Genomic DNA, 8,308 nt, shown 5'->3' with positions numbered 1-8,308 from the left:
TATCAGGAGGCGCTACTTCACGGTCAGGGCGGCTAGGATCTGGAACCAACTTCCAAGAGAAGTGGTGCTGACTTCTACCCTGGGGGTCTTTACGATAAGGCTAGACAAACATCTTGCTGGGGTCATTTGAGCCCAATACCTTTTCCTGCCATGGCAGGGGGTTGGACTCGATGATCTGCTCAGGTCCGTTCTGACCCTAGAAACTATGAAACTATGAGTGTTTACACAAAGTATCAGTACCAGTTTTAACCAGTGAGACTTGGGAAGAAGGGCCGGGGGGGACCAAAACATTCCTGACACTCTACAGCCCAATGATCAGAACATTTTTCTCAAACCTGGATTCAAGGCCATGTTTTGAATCAAGTAGAATTGGGATCTGAAATTGGATCACCACCACTGGTGGTTGGGAGTGGGTGGGAGTGAAGGCATTTGGATTTTGCATTGAAACAGGGCTACTGGATTTAAATTAGACCCCTGCCTCCTTTGTTCTGAAAATGTTATAGAAATCCTCATGTGAATCTTGTCCTTTATCTCTAGGCCTCTGCCCCATGTTACACTTAACCAGTTAATCACATCTTAAGTTGTCATCAGGCCACACATTAAGACAATTAATGGTATCATAAAACAAGAAATAACCCACAAAGTTATTCCACAAAAACTGTGTAAGAATTTTGTGCCTAGTTCTTATCATACCATGAATTGAATGTATGGCTAGGTATGCCTTTGGGGCTGGGAGCCCATCAGTGAGGGGGATCCTAGCCATGGGAGCTTGCCAGTGCAGAGAGAGCCCAGTATCATGATTCTGGGATCCCCCAGCACCAACAATAAGGCATGCTGGGATCTGATGTTCGATCCCACAATCTCTACATGTGTGACAGGAAGCAGAACCGTGAGGATCTCGCATCAGATCCTATCACATCCTTACCTGTATGTCTGGCAGGGGCCCTGGTGCTGTAAATCATGATCGAACAACACCGTTTGGATTTGCCAGGCATTTAAAAAGTGACTTATTTCAGTGAATTATTGCTTTCAGAATTGACAGCAAATCCCAGTAAATTGCACCTACATTTCAGATACATTTTAAAATGAAAAATAACCACATGCAATCAATTTGGTTTGTTCTGGTACTTTGACATCACCATGATATATGCTCTATACAAAATAGGTAGAATGGAAGATTTTTTCCTGGCAGGATGAAACAAAAAGGTTTGGTTTTACCAGCAATAGAACATTTGCCATCAATTAGCTTGTTCTTATGCTGTATGTACAGTGCGAGAAAATTCATAGGCCTTGCTGTTTCTTTGGGTTGTACTCCAATGACTTTCAATCTGTGGGACATGCTAATAATACATTTTATGGAAAATGTGAGTGAATAGAAGAGCATTGTACTGCCTAAAATGTACATGATTCAGTCATAAAAGTAGCTTTGCTTATTTATACTTCTTTAAGACCCACCAAGCAAAGAACCCCCTTTCACAGAAAACACTCTACATTTATATTCCTCAGGCCAAATTCTGATCCAAATGAAATCAGTGACAACACTCCTATTGACTTCAATAGGACCAGAACTGGCCTAAACATGAAGCTCAAAAGTCTCCTTAGACCTCCCTAATGCCCTTTCAGACAATCAGACAGTGCTCTTGAGAATGTTATGATCTCACACTATTATACTTGTATACCCAAAGAGAGAGAACAACATATTAATTCAGCCGGGGACACTATGAGGGCCTCCTTATCCTTCCATGTACACCAATGAAAATCAGACTTTTCCAGATTTTTAATGCTCACAAGGACCAGTAGGTTTCTGTCCATTTGTGTCCAGAACAGACTCTGAAATTTTGAAAATGATCAGATACAGTATTCAACATTTAATGAACAATAGAGAAATACAATTAAGCTGAATGTAAGACGTTGCTTTGCAAATGATTGTCTTAGTAGCAGACTCCTTGAGGAATAAGGCAGATGCTGCAAAGTTCCCTGGTGATAGTGAAAAGGAACTCTGGAGCATCTAAAAAAACCCCCAAACCTCGAAATTCTTTAGATAATTTACTGAAACGTAAATTATACAGAGAATATAAAAATATATGAAAACGTGTGTACAGAATTGTCTCATTCCCTTGGGTATAGCCCATATAATAAAAGGAGAACCACTATGGGATTTGTACAGCAGCAAGTAGGAATAGAACTCTTCCTCTATGAATGAAGCACATATGTTTTAATAGGCACCCTTATCTAGGGTATCCATGTAGGACTTCTTTTTTTTCCAAGTTTATTATTATGTTATATTGTAAAAAAAGTGAGTCTCAGAGTTTCTGATTTACTACCTAATCCTTCTGTTTGAAATACAATAGAATATTGTGTTTGCCCACAACAGTTTCATGAGCTAACCTTTCCATTTAAGTTAGATAATTTACTAAAAAATGGTTACTGTCTCCCAAGCAATAGTCTCCCAAGTGTACTGCAGTCTCCACAGACATGAGTCAGCAAACTTCAAATCCGGGCAAACTTTGTGTACCTCACTTAATTTGGCCCACTAACCATCTCCATGGGGACTACCCTGAAACATACCTAATCAAAGTCCCCTGAGGCATCAGACATTTGCTATTTAAAAAAAAATCAACATAACGTATGCCTTTTTCTTCCCATTTTCCTTGCAATGTTACACAAGCCTGAGGATGAGGATGGACAGTATTTAGTGCTGCACTACTGGTGGCTCTACAGCCTGCTCTGTTCAGGGATACCAGCTGGAGTTCCGTATTAGAAAGCTGATGGTCCTAATACAGTAAGACCTAAAACTGCATACTATAATGTGTGTGAAAGCCCTTTTTTAGGCTACCCTTTAGTCCCTTGTGTTTCTTTCTCCCAGACGTATAGTTGAGCTTGTAGTAGCTGAGACACTGACATGGATTTACAGGTGAATGTACTACCAACATTTTTAATTAATAAAATATTAAGTTAATTAATTTTAAAATCTCTAAAGTAGATTTTTCCACATAAACCAGGTGCACAAATTCACCAACGGTGAGCAATGGGGTTGTGCCAGCCTCATGTTTCATATAATACCATACTGATTTCTGTGCAGACACAGAATTTAACTACGTAGGAATCATTAAACAGATTAATAGATTTTAAGGCCAGAAGGATGGTAAGTATAATCTATTCTGATCTTCTATTGGCATAGGCAGTTTCACTAAGTGGGTAGCATTTGGTGCTAGAAATTTTGTTTGCACTATTGCATATCATGTAGAAAGATATCCCGCATTAAATCCTCACCTCATTGAAGTCAGTGGCAAAATTTCCATTTACCTACCAGGAAATGAAGCCAGGATTTCACCCCCCAGTCTTGATTCAGAGATTTCAACTGATGGCAAACCTATCATATCCCAAAGTAAGTTCTTCTATTAGTTAAATATCTTCACTATAAACATGTGCACTTTCTAGCCTGAATTTGAATTTCCAATGAATTGCTGGAGTTTGTTATACCATATTCTAGATTAAAGAACTGGTTACAGAAAGAAATCTGTTTTTCATATAGATACCTATAGAACACAATCAAGTCCCTAAAATAAATTAAAGATAGAGCTGGTTTAAAAACCAGATTTCTATGGTACAACCATTTTCAAGTTTTCATAATTTTTTTCATCCTCTATCAAGAAAAACTGTCAACACATAATGTTTAATGGAACTCAGATCCCACTATATTTTGTTTTCAAAACAATGGACACATCTACACGAGAATTTTACTGCTCAGTAAATTAATTAGCTGAGCAGTAAACATCTTGGCTTCTACACATGCGTCCCTATTAGGTTGGAGTAAACTAATTTACTCTGCAGCAGTATAGTACTTGTAAATACAAGTACTATCGTACTGTAGAGTAAAAAAAACTTTAGCAGCACACATGTAAACACTGCTTGGCTGGCTGGGGCACAAAGGTGCTTCAATATGGGGCTGTCTGCTGGCTTGCATTGTGCTGAAGTTCCCTTGTGCCCCAGGCAGCCCCTCTGCAGCACATTGAGCCAGGGGATGTGGCAGATTGACTCCTCAGGCCCTTTGTCAGCCAGGGCTGCTCCAACCCTGCTCAATGTGCTGTGATCCCAGGTGCAAATGTAAACACATGCCCGGGAGCAATGAACTCTGGTGCAAAAAGTATCAGAGTTTATTGCAGCACATTAATATGCACATGTAGATGTCCTTACTGAAGTAGAAACATGTCTCTGTCAATTTCACACCACCCTAGCACTAAATAGCTGTAGTTGAACTGAACAAAGATCATATTGAGTCAATGGAAAGCAGAACATCACTGCAGGGCAGTCCTGCTGTTTAGCATTCAAATGCAGTGTGGCCAGCTCTCATGGTTTTTGGCATTGTTCTTAAAGTCTATACTTATTTATATATATATAAAAGAAAAAGCCAAATTGTTCACATTCCCCAGGTGTAGCCTTTAAGAACAATGCCAACAATTTTGAGAACTGGCAATACTGTAGATACCTTGTCCATGCCGGATCAGCATGACGGCCAGGTAGTGCAGGACTGAACTTGTGCTGCCTGCTCAAGTCCTCTGAAGTGCCCCAGAGCCTTAAATTTGCCACCAAGACTGCTCCTCATTCATCCCTAGTGCCTATTCACTGGCCCTTGGTCTCCAGTGTATTTGAGAATAAGGGCTTAAGATGAGTTCAGGCAGGAAAGTCTGTGGGGGGAGCTTTGGGGGGGGGAGGGAGAGGGAATAGGGCTGGGGCTGGGCAGGGATCAGGAGGGAGTGGAGTGGAGCTGGGCCTGGGACTAGAGCCAAGGCCCACTGTGCCCATGTGGCCATCCCTGGAATTGGAGGGGGGGGGTGGCAGCTCCTGCTGCTGTACGCATCCTGGGAGGCACAGGGGGTGCATGGCCCCTATCTGCATGGGGCAGGGTGGGCTGCTGCTGTGGGCTGGGGCCAAGGCCGTGCCAGCCTATTCCCAGTGGGTTGGAGCGTGCTACCTTGGGGCAGGCAGTGGTGGCACTGGGAGGGGGGTTGGGTAGGCTAGAGGGAGTCTTGAGGTGGCTGCAGATGCCCTCTCCATCCATACCCCCTCCCAGTGTTGCCACCACCTGCCGCCAGTGTAGCATGCCATCCCCCCACTGGGAAGAGCCTGGCACAGCTCTGGCTCCAGGTCGCCCTGCAGCAGCAGGAGCCCCCCCCCCCCCCCCCGGCCAGATGAGCCACTTGTAGGTCTGTCTCATGCTGCCACCTGGGCAGTACCTGCTCCTCCCCCCATCCCACCCCTGCTGCAGCCACCCGAAGCCCACAGCCAGGCTTCCTTGTGGCTCTTCTGCTGCCCTGCATTTGTGGGGGCTAAGCCCCATTAGCCCCCCTTCCACTGCCTGTGAGTGTGAAGCAATCCAGGAGGCAGCCCCCATACTCAAACACCCTCATGCCCCAGCCAGATGGGTCAGCATCTATCCGTGTTGCTGGGAATGAAAAAACTGCAGCAGGATTGTACTAACCTGATGCAGAGTTTATTAGTTTCTTGCAGCTTAATAGGGCCCTTTGTGTAGTCACCAAGACATTTACTGCAGAGTTAATTAAAAAAACCCTGCAGTAAACATCTTGTGTAGACATGCCCTTGGAGAATTTCTAGCTCTGGAGCATATTAGCAGACTGTGATGGGCATGTTCAGCTCCAGGCTCCCTGGAACCCACTGCTGACACGATACAGTCAAGTTCAAAGACTCCCAGGCCTTATTACCCTTCAGACTGCCCAACTCTCAGAAGAGTTGGATGTGTGATTCTGGCAACTGAGGGAACCAGATCTATGGAGTCTTTGGCTCTGAGCTTCACTTCATGTGAGGCTGTCCCCGTTCTTCTGATGTTGGAAGCTTGTCAGCTGACTTCTGTGCTCCCAGCTCCATGGCAGAAGCTGGAAAACTCTGGGGTCCCCAGCCCCAGTACAATCTGTAGGGTGAAGGTATCCCAGAGCCATAGACCCTGTGAACCTGTGCTCCACCATGGGCTGCAAGTAAGTAAACTTTACCAAAACAGAAAGTTTTTTGCAAAATATTTCTCTTTGAATGAATCAGCATTTTCTAAAAAACACCGTTCTCCTGGAAAACTCCAAATCAGCTCTAATCATTGGCGATGCGTAGGAGGTACACATGCACCCCCTGAGATTGGCTGCCACCACCGCTGCCAGTGGCACCTGCAGGCAGTTGCTGCTTGCCACCCCTCCTTGCTGCCGACACTGCCAGTGGCATCTGAGATTGGTCGCAGATCACCGGTTGGCACTTGCCACCCCCCTTCCCCTGCCGTAGGCACCTGCAGGAGTTCCCCACTTGCTGCCGCCGTGCTGCTGCTGCTGCCACCTGTGGGTGATCGCCATGCCCCCCCAGCCTTAGGAGGCATGAATGTGCCGAATTTTGTCTAATTAAAAGTCAAAATTAAGCTGTGAAAACAATTAAATAGAACCAAAAGGCTGAAGAAATACCTGTGAGACGTGTCAAAATACAGAGGAAGTTCCCAAGAGGAATGAGAAGCCAAGTGCAATGTGAGAAGAGCAGTTACAGATCAGATTTTTGCTGGTATCTCTTTAACATTGGAAGCAGTGTCAGAGAAGTAACGTTTCTTAATTTTTGTTTCTTTCTGAATTGAATGTGAAAGGAGGAGCATTAGAGCTGATCCTTGTTTGTAAAATGCTTGTTTACAAAACAACGTAGAAGAATAAAGGCAATTGTATATGGGGAAAATAAAGCAGATTGAGATGAAGGCATTCCTAAGAATAAAGATTAAATATCACCTTTCTTTCTTTGTAGGAAAGTGCCTGTTAAGAAAACCCCACCTAAGGCCATTTTTCTAACTTGGGCTCCAGGGATCCCTTTAAAAGAACAGTACTGCAACCTTCTCTTCCTTGTTTGGAAGAAATTAATAAAAGATCAGGATCTGGGACGTTGTTACCCTGTTATATAGATGACACAGAGCCCAGTTTTATCCTCAGACTTTCATGTACTAGCACAACTCCCGTTTACTCTATTAGGGGTTACATAAAAACATTCGAGAACAGATTATGGCCTTGGGACTTCTACATACTAAACAGAACTGAATATATTTGAATACATGGACATTATACATAAACATTAGCGTTATAATCAAGAACTTTTAAATACCTATTATATTAATCAAAGTGACTCTTTCATACCTGCCTGGACAGCAACTAGTGTATCAATAGTGTAAGAAGGATCTTTATTTGTGTTTCTATAATACTACCAGCATTACCTTTTGAATGCTTTGGTTCCAGTCTGCCTTCAAATGGGCGTGCCTAAATCCCACTGATGGCAGTGGGAATTCCATAGGTGAATCTCAGGGCAGAATTGGACCCCAGTTTACTAAAGAAACTCGTTTGATTTGAGGAATTTCAACGTAATATTTAGTCCTTCCTTTTTATGAAATGTATTTAGCTGAAAACTTGGATTCATGATTAAGCAGTGAAACTAGATATTATAGGTAAGCACACAAGCTATTTAATGACAGATTTAAATTAATATCACTGAAAAATTAAAAATATATAAAAATAGAAACATGCTTGCTCAAGAATCAAAATGGAATAAACATTTACATTATTACTTTTCAATATAGTGTTTTGCAATACTTTATCTTTTTTGAAAATAAAAACATTTTGGTATTTGATTTTTGGAGGGAGTCTTGATGTCTTTTCCCACTTCCTTAAACTTGTTTTTCCACTCAAAAAGGAGTTTTAAAAAAAGAACAAGAAAGAGAGAAACCTGAAAAAAAATCTCCCACTTTCTTTCTTTAACTCTGAAGCTCTCCATTTTCCTGATACTCCAGCAAGATTCAGCTCTGAAAGTTCTGACATAATTTCTTGCAATCCCCAGGTTCTCCTTCGCTTTCATAATTAGCTCTGTAGAGAGAGGTAGTTAGCCGTGTTAGTCTGAAGTCAGGCAGAAGGCAGGGTAGAGATGTACCTTGTAGGCTAACTGAATCAGAAATGCATAAGCTCACTGCATCAAATGCTATGAAAGAACTATTTACATGTCACCTGATTTCATTTCAGTTCATGAAAGGTCCTTTCATAGCACCTGATGAAGTGAGCTCTTGCTCATGACAGCTTATGCCTAGGGACCTACCTAAATCATGTCAGAAGTTTGTAGCACAGCAACACCTTTTATCTTGCACTTTTTGCTATGTGATTCCCTGCCGGTGCATTAATTATGGCATTAATGGTCTCTTGGCCACTCAGCAGCAGGGAGGTGGGTGCATGGAGAAAAGAGCAAGATTTAAAGGTGCTGCTGCACTGCGAACTTCCACTGCAATTTAGGTAGA

The sequence above is a fragment of the Crocodylus porosus genome, unplaced genomic scaffold (assembly GCF_001723895.1).
Source record: "Crocodylus porosus isolate Cpor-Errol unplaced genomic scaffold, CroPor_comp1, whole genome shotgun sequence".
Lineage (NCBI taxonomy): Eukaryota > Metazoa > Chordata > Crocodylia > Crocodylidae > Crocodylus > Crocodylus porosus.
Note: the sequence above shows the minus strand (reverse complement) of the source record.